General features: G+C 43.0%; 1 protein-coding gene across 1 annotated transcript in view; it reads left to right on the forward strand.

Annotated features, from left to right (window-relative positions):
- WHRN (whirlin) overlaps window positions 1–21,054 on the forward strand; it is a 963,606-nt gene that overhangs the window by 146,183 nt on the left and 796,369 nt on the right. The gene's annotated exons all lie outside the window — the stretch shown is intronic.

Genomic DNA, 21,054 nt, shown 5'->3' on the forward strand with positions numbered 1-21,054 from the left:
AGTCTAAAATGCCCGGCTTTCAGGCAGCAGAAAACAGTTCACGGGGCCTGATGTAAAAACATTAGTCAGAAAACATTGGTATGTGACCAGAAATTTTACTACATGTGTGGAATGTTGTGAACCAACCTATGTGCTAATTGCTCGGTTTGCAAAATTCCCATTAGGTGTGGACCACCTCCTGAATTTTAATGAGTTAGCCGCAAATTGCTTCTCACAATGGTTGTGGTCCCTTGTGGTCAGCAGACCACCATGTCTGTGATTGCATTTCAATAAAGTAAACCTGATTTTTATTTGTAATTTTCCACGTTGGAAAAGGGGCTGTGTTTACAAATAAAAAGTTTAGGGCCATATGTATCATCAACTTGATTTGCGATTCTGAAATAGCGATTTTTTAGAAATCGCTATTGCAGAGTCGCAAATTGGGATGTATGTACAAATTCGCAATTTTTTTGCGAATTTTTAGTATTCCTTAATTGCGATTGGCAAATTGAGAATCGCAATAAAAAAAATACTTTCCCATAGGAATAAATGGGAAGTTATTCTCAATTTGCGATTCGCAATTTAAGAATCGCAAACTGAGAATAATTTCAAGGGTGCACCCTGTTGCACCCCTGAAATAAGCATGGGTGTACATGTAGCGCACATACATGCCCTGCGGGCATGTATGTGCGCCACATGGCACTTTGAAAAATGCAAAAATTTGCATTTTTCAAGGAATTCGCAACTTACCACCAACTTGAAATTGTTGGTAATTTGCGATTTCTTAAGGATAATTTGCAAATTTATTTTGCTTCATACGTTGCATTTAAGGAATCGCTAAATGTGCGATTCCTTATATGCAATTGCAAAATAAGGAATCACACATTTTTTCGATTCCTTATTTTGCACCAGATTTTCCTTAATACATACCATTTAGCAAATTCGCATTTGCAAACACCAAAATTCTGTGAATTTCGGCGTTTACGAATGCGATTTTGCTTGATGTATATGGCCCATACTCTTTTAACCCCTTGCCTGCGGGGCTAATTCCCCCGCTGTGCTGGGGGGCGGGGGGAGCGCACAGCGCCCCAGTGCTCATGACGAGCTCAGCTCATCATGAGTGATGGTGGCCGTGTGCTCATGACGAGCTGAACTCGACACGGCCACACCTGTTTCTTCAGAATGCTCAGCACAGCAGGGGAATTAGCCCCGCGTGCGAGCGTTCTGACATGAGCACACGGCCACCGTTGCTCATGTCGAGCTGAGCTCGTCATGAGCATTGGAGGGGTTAAAGAAGTGAGTTTGAGAAAAGTTTTTGTGAGTGTTGGCAGTTGTACTCAAGATCACTGCCTGCTACCCAAGAAGGATTTTATTTTAATTCACAAAGAGAAAGGCGTTCCATGGCGCCAAGTCCCTTTTGCAAATGCATTACAACGACAGCACAGGAGTCAGTAAATTATCAATGTTTTGTGGTCAGATTACAGTTGTGAAACATTGATGCATCGTATGCTGATTTCCAATTTTAAAGCGATGCTTATAACACACTACTTCCAAACTATGAATCGGGATCGATTTGCAGTCCCATTTAAAAAGTTTACCGGCTCCTAAAATAGGATTTGTACATACTTAACCCTGTTTTACAAATGATAACATTTGCAATCACATATTAGGTGTGTATATCAGGCACTTAATGAGTGATGCAGGTCATAAAAAATGGTTCATGTAAACATGGGAGTCAAAGTACAGAAAGTGGTGGGGTGCTGCATTCCCATGATGAACCTCGAATACCCCAGGGGATGCACCTGGGGGTGGACCATTTTAGCCCCCTCGAGTGCTGAAACCTGCAAGAGTGAAAGAAGGGGGTAGGGTGTGTCTGAGAGTGGCATGAATTGAATTCAAGACTATGCTGACTTAGTATTTGGCGCAATGACATTAAATTGCACCGGCATCGGGGTACTGAGCAGCAGTTTGGACACTGGCACTCATTCTTTTACAAACTAAGCACTGCCCCTCCAATAAACAATGGGCCAACATTGCACAAGTCTTCTCACAGCAGGTGTGCATGCGTTCAACGCACGGGATATCAGGCAAAAGAAACTTTCAGCTAACTGTGCTGTTTGCTTTCTATTTCTTTGCCTTGTAAGCATGTGAGCTTGTTTTAAGGTTGGTTTGATTTCAGGTATAGAGAGCAGAGCAGGTTATGTAATACCTGGACCACCAGTTCGTGAGATAGCATTATTTTCCAGTGGTTCTCCGTCACCCCTCAAGGTTAGATAAACATCCACAGGAACACACAGAATCACAAAACACTTTAAATGCGTAGCAGTAGCACATACCCACACACCAACGGCCTGATTACGAGTCTTGTGAAAGAATCCCAGATGAAATTCTGCTACACCCGATCACAAATGACCTGGTGCTTTCGCATGTACAGCCTCATTAAGATGTTGGGTGGAGTTTCCTCTGCCCGTCCGCCTCAGTCAAGGTATTGACTGACAGCCAGTTGGCGGTCCCTACCGACTAATTAGGTTGCAGCCTAGGTTGCAGCCGAACACTGTTCAGTTGCACTCCTATACTTAACATTGGGAGCATGCATTCCAACCAGAATGCATGCTCCCATTGTATAAATGTGAGGTGCAGTTCATCCCTGCACCCCGTGGCAGGCACCTTCAGGGTCAGGGTGCAGGATCAACAAGGGAGCCTACAACCAGAGGCTATGCACCCATGGGGGTCCTGCTTGGGGCCCCCAAAGTCGAGTTCCGACAGCATTTCTGTGTCGGAAAGTCCGGCACAGAAAGGCTGTCTCCACTGGACATTGTAATCCCTGGGGTGGAAAGAGCCGCCCTTGGGATTACTGAAAGCATTCCGACTGGTGGACGGGCTCCGTCGGAGGGCAGTCCGAATGACCAGTCGCATTCCTTTATGACGAGACCATCATAATGGGTCAGTCAGAAAGGAATCCGACCTGCTGATTATGATGCGGTCGGAACGGCTCCGACCGCACCGTAATCGGCCCCCTAGTGTCCCAGGTAAGGGAACGCCCGCCCCCCATTTTACCGGCCAGAAAAACACACAATAACATTCCTTCAGAAGCTTGGGCAAGGGCACCCAAGCCCCTTCCCCACCCCCGCCAAACATTTTCTCTAACAGGTGCTTCCTCTGTCCTGACTCTACTTCCCTAACCCTCCTCTCCCCTTCGTCCCTCCTCCCTGCTTTAAACCAGTGCCTCATTGCACACGTTCACCACCTTCTTAGAACAGGTGTACAGGTGCGTTGCTGAAGCCCCTCATAAGAGGGAATGGCACTTCTGTGCCTGTCCGTTTATTTCCAATCAGAGAAGTCTAGCTTGTAATAGGTGGAATTCCAAGTTGAGATACCTGCCCTTAAAGCTAATTACGACCCCAGAAATCACGGCAATTAATTCTTTTGTACTTGGGATCAGTGCCCAACACACACAGAGTTCAGTGGCGGCATAGTACCCCGGTACACACTCAAGCCAGCATGCACAGAAGCACAACCATGGCTGTGCTGCACCGTGGGTGAAGCCTATCAGATTGCTTGGAGATCTGTGGCACTAGAGCAATAAGACTCCAGTGGATGTGAACCTCTTACTCCCCACCCTTCATTCCACAGACCCCACACACACATGATGCAGGCTGCTCTGTCTGCTGCTGGGATCTGGTATTACTGCTCTCTGAACTAGATCTGGGTCTTGCAAGTGTGCAAGAAGTGTACCTTAATAGAACAAGCAACAAACAGCAGCTTCCAAGCAGTGGTGTAGGAATGAGGGTGTGGTGGGTGCGGGCTGCCCTGGTGTCATCACTGAGGGGTTGACAAATTGTCACTGAGGGGGGTGGGGACAAAACTGGGTACCACCGGACCTTGCTACGCCACTGTCAAGAAGCGGAGACCTTTTTTTGGGTGAGACAATTGCAGCGTCCCGTGGACAGTATCAAGATACATGCCAACACAACTGCATCATGTACTCATGCGAGAAGTACCTCGAGGTGTCTACAAATAACATCACCCCCCCCCCCCCCCACTCCTCAGTGCAGCCGCCGCGGGACGCACAATGCAGGGACCGCACCAAGCAGTCTAAGGGCTAGCTACATCACTGCTTCCATGTGCTATTTTGTGCTTAGTGATACCAGAGCTGCATGTCAGCCTGGAGGTGAGAGAGCTTTGCACATGTTGTCCAGACTCCCACACCCTTTGCACATGTTGTTCCGACCCCCACACCCTGCAGGCTATCAGCTACTGAGTAAAATGTGATGGCCCGCCTGCACTTCAAAGCAGAGAAGTCTGACTTCCAACATCACTTAAGAAGACCTAGTATACATCACCGACTAGTCAAGATTACTTACATTGTCCTCGCATTGTAACAGTTATAAGCATGGGTTGAAAATGTGTTCCCCTCGCGGAATTTGCGGATTTATGGCAATTTCGCGGTCCGCGAATCGTGTGAAATTGCCAAACAATCCTCAATTCGCAAGTTTGCTAATTTTTTTTGCTTGTTTGAGCTTCAAAAATACAATCCTGCGCGTGCTGCGTTAACTTACCTTGATTCTGAGTTTGCCAACCTGTTTTCCTCCAGAGAACAAGATGGCCACCCCCAAAAACGACCGCATGGGTGAGTTCGCGGTAGCCGTGCTGAAAAAACGCGCAAACACGCAAAAATAAAAAAATCTGCAAGTTTGCACAAATTCGCTGATTTTGCGGACCGCAAATTCGCTTTCGCACTAATTCCCGTACCGCAAATTCGCAAATTTCGCCCATACTTAATCATTACAGGAAAGTGCTGGTAATATTAAGTTGTAATCTTTGTTATCACTTCAAAGTGGTTTAAATTGATAAGTGTGAGGTTATTTTTTTCCAGCTGGTCTTTAGAACCATCATGATTTCATTAAAGGCTGCTGGAGCATTGTTTGCAATATTCAGGAGAACCAGCATGAACATCCACAACTAATTGCATAACAAACACTGGCAAAGCAAATATGTCTAGCGTGTCTGCCAGCATTTTTGCTTTATCAGTGCTTGTTTTGCTGTGTAATGGCTTTTGAAAAACTTTGTAGTTGAGAAAGCTGCCGAGCCATCACCAATCTAAAGTAAAAAACTGGCTAATAGCAAAATTAATTGTTTGGTCTCAGAAAGAACACAATGCTGTAGTATTCCCTGGCGCTTAAGGGAACTTCTTTGTGTGTGAATGGGCTCCTTACGAAAGGGAATAAAGCTGCACTCACAGTGAAGTTAGCAATGTCTGGCATATGCTGTCCTATTGCCCTATAGCATGGGTACTCGCAAATCCTTTCCCAAGGGCCAAAAAGTTTGGTCTGTGGTGTGCCCGCGGGCGGCACTGATGCCAGCAGGGTAGCGGTAGGTTGGGGGAGGGTGCAGCGTACAGGACTGTAAGGTGGGTGTAGTGTAGTGAACCATGTACATCTAGTAGCTGAATTGCACTATGTGAAACTACAAAACCTGGGATCAGTCCTGGCTTCCCAATTTGACCAAATTGTGTGATTCTAAGCAATTGTTTTTTTTTTATTTCACTTTCCATCTTTTTTCTTCATTATCAAATATAAGAGGATCATGAAATACATGACTTTGGGATTTGCCCTGAATGAACCTTCCTCCTGCGTATGATACAGTAATGATAATGTTGTCCTTGCATAATAGCAAACCAGGCCACCCAAAGAGCACACATAAGGGACTTGCCTCTTAATTCACTATTGCGATTGTTGTCAGTGTTGGTGAGTGGTAGGAAGCATGAATGTTTCTTAAATTCATGTTTGAAAATTATCGCTTAATAAAAAAAAGTTCTTAATGCACTGATATATTCCGATATACTTATCATATTTTCATACTTTTGATGCAAGAGGTCTTTAAAAATGATTACAGTGTAACTAAAGTTAAGTGGTTCAGGAAGCCTTAGCTACTTCCTTACTATAACTTCAATTAACCTGAAAACAAATGAGTGCTTGTTTATTTAACAACGTTTTAATGTTAGGTCTAATTAGAGGAAACAGCAGCCCAGTACTGCTGTTAACCAGGGGGACCGCATCTAAAGGTCCGGAGGGCCGAATGTGGCTCCCGAGCCATACTTTGAGCATAACTGCCCTGGATCACTAACAGAATATCGAGGAGCAAAATATCGACCTGCCAAAATATCATGGAAAAAATATAGAATGCCAGAATATCGACTTCTAATCTTCAAACAGGTAAGTACAAAAATATCGACTCCAAAAAATAGTTGTAAAAAATATAGACAGTCAGAATATCGAATGTTTTTAATGTCTTAAAAGTAATTCAAAAATAATATAATAAATATAATTAATTTAAACGTACTTAAAATACTTAAATAAACTTAAAAATTAATAATTGATTAATTTAACTTAAATTTATTTTATAATTTTAATATATATATATATATATATATATATATATATATATATATATATATATATATATATATATATATATATATATATATATATATCCACACAAAAAGGTTGCCCAATTAGGAATTGCCACACAGCGAAAGTTTAGAACGCCTTTAATGGAGGAACACAGGGCAGCAAATAACACAGGTCCCCCTCCGTAATAAAGCCCAACGCGTTTCGAGTACTCCATGTACTCATGTTCACAGGCAAGGTAAGTAAGCAGAACAGCAGCTGCCAAGGACCCATTAATTAAGTTCGACCAACAGTCCCGCCCTCATAGGCGTGTGCACTCAGGCATTCTGGATGTTGTGGTCCCTTGGTATATTCAAACCCGTGTGGGTGCCAAATTTGCTTAAAAGTGACTCAAAGTCTTCCCCCAGTGGGGTGAGTGGGGGCTCAGCATCTCGCCATCCTGTGAAGTGTTCATTCTTCCACACGGCTATTTCCCTCCTCTGTACCTGGAAGATTCCAAGCACCGGTTCCGTGCGCCGCACGGCAGGGCGTTTCCGCGACCTAGGCTGGCCGCTTTAATGTCCACACAAAAAGGTTGCCCAATTAGGAATTGCCACACAGCGAAAGTTTAAAACGCCTTTAATGGAGGAACACAGGGCAGCAAAGAACACAGGTCCCCCTCCGTAATAAAGCCTAACGCGTTTCGAGTACTCCATGTACTCTTGTTCACAGGCAAGGTAAGTAAGCAGAACAGCAGCTGCCAAGGACCCATTAATTAAGTTCGACCAACAGTCCCGCCCTCATAGGCATGTGCACTCAGGCATTCTGGATGTTGTGGTCCCTTGGTATATTCAAACCCGTGTGGGTGCCGAATTTGCTTAAAAGTGACTCAAAGTGTTCCCCCAGTGGGGTGAGTGGGGGCTCAGCATCTCGCCATCCTGTGAAGTGTTCATTCTTCCACACGGCTATTTCGCTCCTCTGTACCTGGAAGATTCCAAGCACCGGTTCCGTGCGCCGCACGGCAGGGCGTTTCCGCGACCTAGGCTGGCCGCTTTAATGTCCACACAAAAAGGTTGCCCAATTAGAAATTGCCACACAGCGAAAGTTTAGAATGCCTTTAATGGAGGAACACAGGGCAGCAAAGAACACAGGTCCCCCTCCGTAATAAAGCCCAACGCGTTTCGAGTACTCCATATACTCTTGTTCACAGGCAAGGTAAGTAAGCAGAACAGCAGCTGCCACGGACCCATTAATTAAGTTCGACCAACAGTCCCGCCCTCATAGGCGTGTGCACTCAGGCATTCTGGATGTTGTGGTCCCTTGGTATATTCAAACCCGTGTGGGTGCCGAATTTGCTTAAAAGTGACTCAAAGTGTTCCCCCAGTGGGGTGAGTGGGGGCTCAGCATCTCGCCATCCTGTGAAGTGTTCATTCTTCCACACGGCTATTTCGCTCCTCTGTACCTGGAAGATTCCAAGCACCGGTTCCGTGCGCCGCACGGCAGGGCGTTTCCGCGACCTAGGCTGGCCGCTTTAATGTCCACACAAAAAGGTTGCCCAATTAGGAATTGCCACACAGCGAAAGTTTAGAATGCGTTTAATGGAGGAACACAGGGCAGCAAAGAACACAGGTCCCCCTCCGTAATAAAGCCTAACGCGTTTCGAGTACTCCATGTACTCTTGTTCACAGGCAAGGTAAGTAAGCAGAACAGCAGCTGCCACGGACCCATTAATTAAGTTCGACCAACAGTCCCGCCCTCATAGGCATGTGCACTCAGGCATTCTGGATGTTGTGGTCCCTTGGTATATTCAAACCTGTGTGGGTGTCAAATTTGCTTAAAAGTGACTCAAAGTGTTCCCCCAGTGGGGTGAGTGGGGGCTCAGCATCTCGCCATCCTGTGAAGTGTTCATTCTTCCACACGGCTATTTCGCTCCTCTGTACCTGGAAGATTCCAAGCACCGGTTCCGTGCGCCGCACGGCAGGGCGTTTCTGCGACCTAGGCTGGCCGCTTTAATGTCCACACAAAAAGGTTGCCCAATTAGGAATTGCCACACAGCGAAAGTTTAGAACACCTTTGATGGAGGAACACAGGGCAGCAAAGAACACAGGTCCCCCTCCGTAATAAAGCCCAACGCGTTTCGAGTACTCCATGTACTCTTGTTCACAGGCAAGGTAAGTAAGCAGAACAGCAGCTGCCACGGACCCATTAATTAAGTTCGACCAACAGTCCCGCCCTCATAGGCGTGTGCACTCAGGTATTCTGGATGTTGTGGTCCCTTGGTATATTCAAACCCGTGTGGGTGCCGAATTTGCTTAAAAGTGACTCAAAGTGTTCCCCCAGTGGGGTGAGTGGGGGCTCAGCATCTCCCCATCCATAACAAAACATATACAATATTTTCAACGTAGCATAGCGAGAGGGTTAAATTTACTATTACCACTCCAGTGAGTACAACAGTGGAGAAAACATTGGATAGTGTAGGGGTAAAAATTACTATTCCCACTCCAGAGAGTGCAACAGTAGGGAAAGCATTGGTTAGCGTAGGGGTAAAAATTACTATTCCCACTCCAGTGAGTGCAACAGTAGGGAAAGTGTTGGATAGCGGGAGATTAAAAATTACTATTCCCACTCCAGGGAGTGCAACAGTAGGGAAAGTATTGGATAGCGTAGGGGTAAAAATTACTATTCCCACTCCAGTGAGTGCAACAGTAGGGAAAACGTTGGATAGCGGGAGGGTAAGAATTACTATTCCCACTCCAGTTAGTGCAACAGTAGGGAAAGCGTTGGATAGCGTAGGGGTAAAAATTACTATTCCCCCTCCATAGAGTGCAACAGTAGGGAAAGCGTTGGATAGCATAGGGGTAAATATTACTATTCCCACTCCAGAGAGTGCAACAGTAGGGAAAGGGCTGGATAGCGTAGGGGTAAAAATGACTTTTCCCACTCCAGTGAGTGCAACAGTAGGGAAAGCATTGGATAGCGGGAGGGTAGAAATCACTATTCCCACTCCAGAGAGTGCAACAGTAGAGAAAGTGTTGGATAGCGTAGGGGTAAAAATTACTATTTCCACTCCAGTGAGTGCAATAGTAGGGAAAGCGTTGGATAGCGTAGGGGTGTAAATTACTATTCCCACTCCAGTGAGTCCAACAGTAGGGAAAGCGTTGGATAGCGTAGGGGTAAAAATTACTATTCCCACTCCAGAGAGTGGCACAGTAGGGAAAGCGTTGGATAGCGTAGGGGTAAAAATTACTATTCCCACTCCAGTGAGTGCAACAGTAGGGAAAGCGTTGGATAGCGTAGGGGTAAACATTACTATTCCCACTCCAAAGAGTGCAACAGTAGGGAAAATGTTGGATAGCGTAGGGGTAAAAAGGGAAAGCATTAAATAGTGGGAGGGTAAAAATGACTATTCCCACTCCAGTGAGTGCAACAGTAGGGAAAGTAAATACTTCATATATAAATAAAAATAATATAAATATTAATACCAATTACAAATTAATTTAAATAATTAACAATTATATATAATATATTAATTAATCAATTAAAAAAACAAATAAAAAATAATTATTATTAATAATTACCTAACACAAATTATTTACCAATTAACAATAAATTAATTAACAATTTTTAATTATTAAAAAATTAGATAAAAAAATAAAAATTAAAGAAATGTAATTACTTACAATTAAATTACTTCCCACCCTATTCCCCTATAAACCCACAAGCCACTACAGAAAATAAATTAATAAAACTAGCATAATTATCAATTAATCAATTATTTAAAATTAATTAACAATTATATTTTAATTAATTATCAATTAGTAATTAATTAACAATTAATTCAAAATAAATACCAATAAATAAATTAAAATATTTAACTAATTATAATTAAATTACTTCCCACCCGATTCCACTCTAAACCCACAACCCGCTACAGAAAATAAATGACTACAATTAACATATTTATCAAATAATCAATTAAAATAAATTACCAATTATATTTTAATTAATTACCAATTAATAATTAATTAACAAATAATTCAAAATAAATACCAATAAATAAATTAACATATTTAATTAATCATAATTAAATTACTTCCCACCGTATTCCCCAATAAACCCACAACCCGCTACAGAAAATAAATTACAAAAATTAACATATTCAGCAATTAATCATTTAAAATTGATTACCAATTATATTTTGATTAATTACCAATTAATTAACAATTAATTCAAAATAAATACCAATAAATAACTTAACATATTTAAATAATTATAATTAACTTACTTCCCACCCTATTCCCCTATAAACCCACAACCCGCTACAGAAAATATATTACTATAATTAACCTATTTATCAATTAATCAATTAAAAATAATTACCAATTATATTTTAATTAATTACCCATTAATAATTAATTAACAATTAATTCAAAATAAATACCAATAAATAAAATAACATATTTAATTATTTATAATTAAATTACTTCCCACCCTATTCCCCTATAAACCCACAACCCACTACAGAATTATATTACGTAAATATTGAAAATAATATTAACTTACTTACCTCAAATTCGATATTTTTGTTGTCTATATTCTGTCCATTCGATATTTTTGTATTCTATATTCTGTCCATTCGATATTTTGTCCATTCTATATTTTGATTCGATATTAATGCTATTCTATTCGATAATAATACTATTCTATTCGATATTTTGGTAGTCTATACTATGTCTATTCTATATTTTTTACTCGATATTATTGCTAATCGATATTAAAAACTCGATATTTTGACTGTACACCAACTGCCCTATACTGTATGCTTTAGAGGGTGGAAGAAAATCTGAATGACACAATAACAGACCAATGGATTGGCTGAAAATTCCCAATTGTAAGCATATTGTAGATCTAATTTTACTAAAAGAAAATGATCCTAGCTAAAGCAGACCTAAAAAATATTGCTTAAGGCTAAAATCAGACACACACAAACTGATGGGTAAATCAATATATTTTTAACCCCACACTTTTACACTGCATATCTTAAACTTTCAAGTGCGCTTTATTTTAAGTAGCGGAAACAACGGAGGCCTATCATAATCTCTCCTATACTAATGTATATGGATAGATATGTTCATATAGGCAGAACTTGCTCCTACTTCAGATCTGATCATATGTGTGTACTAGATTCTAGGTATATCTGTGCATTAAAACATTTATTTACAGAGAAACAAAATGGAAAAACTGCAGAAGAAAGAACTGTATTGTTATATAAAAGAAGTTCTGATAAAGAACTTGCTTTCATGTACCTGTCTACTGTAGCTCTGCTGTTTAGTAACACTGCTGATACTAAGTTCACTATTAACAAATGTAATGGTAAATCAGTTATTGCTGTTATTATTTGCTTTTGCCAAAGGTATGACATTTTCTTGACTGCAAAATGGATAGCGACCTCAAGTTCAAAACACTTTCCTGTTAAACTACTTTCTTCGCTGTTGCAGTTTTAAGTACCATTTTCAACAATGCAAAGGGTGTGATCATTTTCTGCAGTTATTTCTTGGGGATTTCGAGCGCACAAAGGAACCATTTCTTTTTAAACTATTTTCTTCGCTGAAATCATTTGTCAACCGTGCAATACGTGTCATTATTTTCTGCAGTTCTTTCTTGGGGATTTCAAGGGCACAAAGGACTAGCAAGCGGAGCTGTAAGCACGTCATTACAGGATCTAAATGTTCCCCTTGTAGACGAAGAAGTTCCATGTGGAGGACACTGAGCTCAGAAGAACCCTGATTTGTCTGGTCGTAGGAGGGAAGAAACCTCCCGAGAAATGCAAACGACAGGAGCTTAGCACTTCAAATTCCGCGCCATTGCCTGCTGACGTGACAGTTCTTCTGGTACTGTGACCAAGCCTGACCCCGCATTCCTAAACATTCCACTAGGAAATTCGTCATTACGTGCACCCACTGTTGTGTCAGCAGCAATACTTGGTGCAGTATGGGTTAGGGAAGCAGCTAAAGAGTATGTGAATATTCCGCTGCCTTGAAGGCAAATCTGGAAGTGTGGGGCCCCTGAGCCACCCTGCTGGGCACAAAGAGGGTGTTAACGCAGGATAGTGACTCCCCTCAAAGTATCTGTGCGCTGGCCTGGCACCTTTACAATCTGCAAGTACGTTATGAACCCCAAAACTAAAAAGGGATGTGGCACCCTCAGAGCATGCCCATCTGCTTAACCTGCCAGGCAGTTTCTACATACCTCTGTTCCTGGGCTCTCTGTCTTCACTTGTGATGTTCTAGGCATTGCCTAGCAACTCTGAGGCCTTGGCTGAGAGCATCTTGTTTTTGTCCAAATGACAGGCATAAGCTTGACCAGTTTCTTCCAGACCCCCCTCTGTCTTCCAAAAAGCTTGTGGAGATGCACCCTGTCCTTATTCCGGGGGAGATCAAATTGTGAAACAAGCATGTGCTTTGGTGACTGTGTGCCAACAAACCAGGATAAATGCTGGATCCAATCAGGTTGCAGTTATATTTACTCTGGCCTTCAGGGAGAGTCCATGCATAGGCCCAGACAGACATTTGTCTGGAAAAGGACCCTTCTGGATTGCCTTTTTGCTGAAGTCCAGACTTGAACTTAGCCTGTCTTCTGTTGCCTGCCTTGGATAAAGAGGTGGCTGCACTGCCCTGTGTGAGAAGAGGAGGAAGCCCCTGACTAATTGGAGAAAGAGGAAAATCCTTCTGACTGCTACCTGTGTGGAGGTCTTCTTGAGGGAGCGAGCCATTCAAGAGACAGGGGGTTCTTTGCTGTCCAGTTGGACAAGCCGACCCCAAAAATAATGTCTGTGAGCGGGGGTCAAGTAGATACCACATCTTCACTTAGAAAATATGGAAGCGGTGGAGGTGGAGAATTATACTCGTAGGTTTGTGAATTGCATTTTGTATTAAGTAACAAGTGCCACTGTAGAAGTACTTAAGGTACTACAAAATGCAATTTGTGAACCAGGCCCTGTACGTGGAAAAGCTCTTTTTCCCCCGGCAGCAGTCAATTCAACTGTACTTTATTAAGGTCAACAAATGGACATGATTCTAGTGCTGCTGTAGTCTATTTGCACTTAGTTCAGTATTTTCTTCCTTAGTGTAACCAAAATATGTCATTCCTATTAACTTAAATATGCAATGCAATTTACCCATCACTGTTGCGAATTTACTAGTGCAGAGCAAACAAGAAAACAGGTTCATTAACAACAAACATTAAGTGCAATTAAATTAAAGTCAGCAAGAGCCCATAGTTTAAAAAACACCCTAAAGTGATGTTCTTTCTCTTAATCCTGATAAACACTGTGCTACACAAACAACAAATGGTGTCCCACTGAGGGTCACAGGACTGGGGCTCCTTTTTTAAGCGGGAACTTTATTGCCTCATTAGCAGTTCTGTCAGACTATTGAAAGTCCAATTATTCAAAAGTGCTCCTCAGTTTCAACCTGACTCCATTTCAATCCCATAAGTGAGTTGGTAGCTCAGTTAAGCTCTTCTTCAGGACGGATATCCAATAACATTTGGGTCCTGAACATGTCAAAACATACATTCACATATAGAACAGTGTTTCAAGTGAGGGTAACACACCCCTCCACATTGTGGCAATTTGATCAGAAGTCGTGAAGTTTATACATCTAAAGAGGTTGTGCCCTAAGAGCTAGAGTGCTCGACCTCGAAGCTGGGGGCAACCAGGATTGAGTCTCAGCAGGGAGGCTCAACATCCTGTGATTCTGGGCAAATCACAATCTCCCCCTACCTATAAAAATGAATGTGTTTTTCTGTAGCGCAACTGGTGCTCATGCAGACCGCACTCTGATACCTTATTTATTTATTTATTTATTTATTTATTATAAAGTTTTGTATAGCGCGAACAAGACCCGTGGGTATCAGAGCGCTTAACATGAAATAAGAAAAGGAAACAAGGTTAACATATGTATAAGCAGTTAGCAAGCAATCGCAGTGAGGTAGATGACATATATATTTGTAGCACACGTGACGTTAGCATAAGTAAATATGCTATGATTAAATAATAACAAAACATGTATATATAACAAATATGAGGTAGCACGGTATAGGTTCATGTATGAGGTAGCACGGTATAAGTTCATGCAAGATGCTGTTCTCCTGTTCAATCAAATCTCCATTCCTATTGGCCTTTGGGTTGTTCCCATATCATAGGATACGTATTCCATTATAGTATTGACTATGCCTCCCATTTTGATGGCGTACTTGATCTGTACTAAGGCAGTATTATAGCAGATCCATGATCAGTGATCTTCGCTAAGTAATGTATCTATTCATCAGCAGGCTCTTCACTTCCCGTTTGAATGTTACCAGATTCTGGATCTTCCTGATGTTTGGAGGGAGTGAGTTCCATATTCTGGGGGCCGCTCCTGAGAACGCTCTGTCATAGGTTTTTTTCTTTCAGAAGAAGGCTGGTCGTAGTAGCAGCTCCCCAGCACTCCTAGATGGTCTGTTGCCACCGGACAGCTGAATTTTCTTTGCAAGATATCTTGGGGTGTTGTCGTGTAATGCTTTATGTGTGATACATGCTATCTTTATTTGGATTCTTGCTTCATATGGTAGCCAGTTTAATGCTTTCAGGTGCGGGGATATATGGTCATATTTCCTAGTTCCGGTGATAAGTCTTGCTGCAGCGTTAAGGCAGGCTTTCAATGGTGCTGTGGACATTTTTGGTAATCCAGCCAAGGTGGTGCACCCATATTCAATCCTCGAGATAACTAAGGATTGGATTGCCAATTTGAGGTCTGACTCTGTGATGAATGGTTTCAATTTTCTTAGGTAGTTCAAGTGAAAGCGGGCACTTTTCGCCATTGAGTTAATGTGGGCTTTCATGTCTAGATTCTCATCTAAGATGATTCCTAGAGATTTGGCTGAGTTGACAAGGGTTGGGGTGCAGTTTAGCGCAGTCAGGACTTTCATCCATTCCATTATTTCTGTATTCCTCTTTGGTGGAGAGATTAGTAGGAACTCTGTTTTATGTGCATTCAGCTTCAGGTGGTTTGCCGTTAACCATTGAAGTGTCATTTTTAGTGTCTCATTCATTAATTCCAATTCTTTTATGGATCCGATCTTTACGTAAATTTGCGTGTCGTCAGCATACATGTGATAGGATATTTGAGATTTTTGGAGAGTTTCTGTGAGTGGCTCGACGTATAGGTTAAACAGATCTGGGGATAATGTTGATCCTTGAGGGACTCCAATTGTGGTAGGGCAAGGAAGGGAGATTGATTGGTTAACCAGGAAGCGCTGTGTTCTGTTCTGTAAAAAGGACTCAAACCATTTCAGCACTATTCCCGATATTCCCATCCTTCAGGTCAAGTTTGTGTTATATAAATTTAAAAAACTAATAATAAATGATGATGGCCTCTGTGTCTTTCACACAGGAAGATACTGTTTTGGCAAAAGATTTGCTGAAAAAATTCAGCATATTTGACCAGTAGTTCCAGCACAGAGTTCATGCCCGATACTATTGACCATCCTGCTGCAGTTTCTGTGCTTTTTATGTAGCTTTGGGAAGGTGTACAGTACTTCGATCCTAGGTTTTTTCTTCAGGAACTGAAACTCTTACTTGCTAGTCCCCCATAAACACCACACCGATTTGGACGCAAACCGTGCTGCGCAGCTGCAAGAACCCATGCTTCGTCCCGGATCGTCGCATCGGGCGCCTGGTCTGAAGCATCATTGGGGGACGCAGGAAGAAGCCGACACATCACCTCCCCATGCGGTAAGAAATTCACACATCACCTCCTCTCCTGTAAGGAACTGACACATCACCTCCCCTGCACAGCAGTAAGGAACCGACGCATCACCGCCCCCGGAGCAAGGAACCGAGGCATCACCTTCCTTGAGTGTAAGGAACTGATGCATCACATTACCTGCGGCCCTTTTTGTTTGTGTGCACAACGCATCCAAGGTACTTTGTGTGAAAAGTGTCGCATCTACAATTTGCTTGGAACTGATCTATTTCTACCATTTTAGAATCATATTTTTATTACGGTATTGTGGATTTGTATCGTTTTGGTCTTGTTTGGTTTAGATAAAGATTACTTATTTTTCTAAACTGGTGTGGTGTCCATTTGTAGTGTTTTCACTGTATTCCTGTATTTGTTCACAAATGCTTTACACACTGCCTCTGATATAAGCCTGTCTGCTCGTGCCAAGCTACCAAGGGGGTGAGCGGGTTTTTTTTTTAAGTGTATCCCCTTTAACCTAACTAGAACGAAGGTTCCTTACTTGGACAAAGGTACCTACCTCTACCAACTAGAGACCCCATATTTCTAACAGTGTCCTACATATGAGGTCAACATGCATGCTTGAAACTGAGAAGCACAATTGAAAAATTGAACTTTTATTAGTCTAACAGGAGTGTTAATAAGACAATATAGTTTCCTCTTGAAAAAGGGGTCCAAGACTGGTGACCCTCAGTGGGGGCATCATTTGTTGTTTGTAATTAACAGTGATTCACAGGACCAAGAAACAACAACACTTTAGGGTGCATTTTATACGATGGTCTCCTGCTGATTTTAGTTTAATTGCATTTAATGTTTGTTGTTAATGAACCTGTTTTCATATTCACTGTACACTAATAAACTCATGGCAGTGACAGTTAAATTGCATTGCATAGTTAAGTTGATGGGAATGACTTGATGGTTACAATAAAGTAGAATATATTGAACCAAATGCAATTAAATTGTGGCAGCACTAGAATCATGTTCACGTGTAGACCTTAATGAAGTAGCGTTGAATTGGTGGCTTCCTATTATTGCCTGGAAATGTAGCAGACTTTATTGACAGCGCTAAAGATTAACAGGCACATGAGAAGACAACACAGTAAGATAACACGAAGCAAAATATCAACCCTGCAGAACATAAAAGGACACAACAAAACAATCAAACAGAATGAAACATAACCGCAATACAACACAAAAATAACACAACACAGTAGTTAAGCACGAAAAAACAAAACTATACATCACCACCACAACAAAATGCAACCCAGCAATTATGCACAAATATTGCCGTGACACATTCTCATCTACACAATATGCTTCCATAATACAGTGGTACAACCTGTTCACACTAAGCACTGGCTTGCTAACTGCCAAGGGCACGCTAAATCTGTTTTAAGAACCAGTCCCTAGTGTCTGGATTACTATACTGCTCTGTATCGCAGATCACCCTCCTATCCTTTTGCGATCATACAGCAGATTAACAATTGGGGGCATCATTCGATTGCTCAACCAACAGTTCATCATACCATCTCCACTGCTGGTATGTTGTACTCATAGTGGGATTCAAGACACTGCACTAAGCCAGAAAGCACATTAATTGGAGTGGGCCCACTTTATGGTAGGATAAGCATCAAGTTATATTTATGGCCACAGTCACTTATCTTGGGCTCACTCTTCTAATTGCAAACCCCAGATGCCAAAAGGCAAGGACTGTGGACTGCAAACCTGTAGTTCAGGCAGCTATTTATTTAAAATGTATTTAAAATCTTATATTGCGCGCAGCTACCCTTGGGCATCCCGGCGCTTCCAGACAACATCAGATGGTAGAGGGGACAGCATAGAGGCGTTATGCCGGAAACAGAAAGGTTTTAAGACCTTTGCAGAAACGCAGTGTACAGGGCTCAGCTCGAAGTTTTAGGGGGAGCGAGTTCCAAAGCTTTGCCGTATTAAATGAGAATCTTCTCCCACCAGTGCGGGCCTTTTTGACTCTAGGCACCATCAAGAGATGTTTCGTGTCTGATCGCAGCGTTCTGCAAGCTTTGTAGGGAGTCACTAGATTTTTTAAAATAAGGGGGCCTTTACCTGCGAGAATTTTATGAGCGGTGCAAAGTGCCTTAAAGGTCACTCTCTCCCGCACGGGGAGCCAATGCAATGCCTTCAATGCCGGTTTCGCTGATTGCGTCCTCGGAATGTCCATGAGCAGCCTTGCCGCTGCATTTTGGACCTGTTGAAGAGTCTTAAAGGTTGATTCAGGGGCGCCTAAAAAGATGGCGTTACTATAATCGAGTCTAGATGTTATAAGACCCTGAATCAGCAGCTTCCTCGATGTTACCGGTAGTAGAGGGAAGATTTTCCGAGCCGACCTGAGCAGGGCATAACATACTCCTGCTGTTTTCTTGGCTTGGGTGCGGAAAGACAAGTCTGGTTCTAGCCAGACTCCAAGGCTTTTGATCGCATCTTTGGGGGCCGGGGGATCGCCCATACATCCCGGCCAGCTGAGCGGCGGGAGAGGGGTAGTTTTACTCCCCAGCAGCAGTATTTCCGTCTTTGAGCCGTTTAACTTGAGGGAGGAATCTCCCATCCAAGTGTGAACATCTGCCAGGCAGGAGTTCAAGATGTCAGGATTGTCGGCCAGATGTGATAAGGAAACCACTAGCTGCGTATCGTCAGCGTAGCTGACGATTTTGATGTCATATGGGGATACTACGTCCTCCAGGGGGGCCATATATACATTAAATAATGTGGGGCTCAATGACGAGCCCTGTGGCACTCCACACTGGAGGGGAATGGATTTGGATCTCTCAGGGCCATCCTACACCTGGTAGGAACGATTCGAGAGAAAAGATCTCAGCCACTGCAGGGCCACCCCGGAGACCCCTACCTCAGCCAGCCGTCGGATCAACACCTGATGGTTCACGGTGTCAAACGCCGCGCTGAGGTCCAGGAGGATCACCGCCACTGACCCTCCTGAGTCCAGGATGCATCTTGCTTCCTCGACAACTGCCAAGAGGGCCGTGTCTGTGCCCTGACCTGGGCGGGATCCAGTTTGTGATGGTCGAAGGAGTCCATTCGACTCCAAAAAGGCTGACAGCTGCCTGTTGACCAGCCGTTCAGCAACTTTGCCGAGGCCTGGCAAGAGCGAGATAGGTCTAAAGTTCGCCAGATCATTGGGGTCCAGATTGGTCTTTATGGTATTAACGTCTTGAGCGCCTGCGTACAGAACCTGTCCACCTCAGATTTAGCATACCACAAAAGAATGTCCTGTCTATGCAAGCTTTTGGTGTGAAGAAGTTAGAGCCCTTCCCATAAGTGCTACGAATCCGCCTATTTGGATAATGTTTGCAAATTTTCCATGCTAACATGATCTGATCATGCCAAGATGTGGATTAGAATGAATTGCAACCATTGCCAACAAAGAGAGGTTCAGGCTGGACTGTTCCCATTGGAGCATGGTCAAGACTGATTTATATATGGCTGGGTCCAAATTAAGGTGGTATGGTTTGCAAAATAATAATGGACTGGGAAAGAGACCTGAGTTCTAACCAGTGGCTGATTATTAATCGATCCACCTCTTTCTTATATACTTTAGTATGTCGCCCAAGTGGGTTGGGTATGCCATGATATGTGTCCCATGCACACCCTGTCACCGGAACCAAGCTGTACCTGGTTAATGAGGCCTAAGTAGGGCGAAACCAGTCGTAGGTTGCCTGTGTTTCGGTTAAGTGAGGACCTGGCCTGGCAGTTCAGGCTGGACTGTTCCCATTTGAGCAGGATCAAGACTGACTTGCAAATGGCTGGGTCCAAACTGAGGTGCATGGTATGCTGAATAATGATAAACTGGGATGCAGTCCGAGTAATTCCCAGTGACTGAGTTTAATTTAAGCATTCCATTCATCATTTTTTGTATACTTTAGTATGTTGCCCTAAGTTGGATGTGTTTACCCAGACATGGGTCCTGCAGGGCCCCACTGTGTCACTGGAACCAAGCTATGCCTGGCTGATTAGCCCCAAGTAGGGCAAAACCGGTCCTGAGTTGCTTTTGTTCCAGTTTAGGGAGGCCGTGGCCTGACAGTTTGGACTGGACTGTTCACAATGGAGCAGGGTCATGACTGATTTGTATGGAAACTGAGGAGGTGGTAAATGTGTGTGGTGCTATTCTGAGGGTTGTGGTATAGAAAATGGACTTGTGTTTGAAGAGCATAACTGAATGAGTAAAGAGTTGGAGGAGCCTTTGCGACTTCCTTATTCTGGTGATTCAGCATGGGTGGGGGCCACGTACAACAGCTCCCCTAGCCCCAAACCTCCGCCTAAAGGTCCAGTGACCGCACGTCGGAAATTTTCCGACAGTTTGCACACTCAATAATTCTTGGCCCCCAGAAACTGAGAATGGTGGGGGATACCGCTCGAGGCCAATCCGCATGAGTACCTAACCTGGCTCCGACCACAACACCCGCAGTTCACCGCACTGCTGCAGGTACTATTACATTAGGTGCTGAGACGAAAGGGACACCGGCCAAATTCAATAGTGTGCGCGCTTCCAAATGATGTATTGGCAATCTACATGCCATTAATGTGCATGTCCCTTCATAGATTTACAGTCAAATAAATTAGGGACACTCAGATCTCATTCACTCAGTTTCCTTAAAGCCTTGTGCAGGCAGTGGGTGATGCGGAGCGCCCTTGGCTACGGATTTGTCGGTGTCTGGCAATGCCATGTTGGGTGAAGAGCTGAGCACCTGTTCTAGCAGTAGACACATTTCTGCTATGTGAAAGATGATAAATCAATCCTCCGAGTATAGCCAATAAATCTTTCAGCCTTCCGTAAATTTCGATGTACTCTGTACTAGGATGACCGCCCATCTGTAATGTGTACAATCCAGTGTCCATCATTTTTTTTTTTTTAC

The sequence above is a fragment of the Lissotriton vulgaris genome, chromosome 5 (genome assembly GCF_964263255.1).
Source record: "Lissotriton vulgaris chromosome 5, aLisVul1.2, whole genome shotgun sequence".
Classification (NCBI taxonomy): domain Eukaryota; kingdom Metazoa; phylum Chordata; class Amphibia; order Caudata; family Salamandridae; genus Lissotriton; species Lissotriton vulgaris.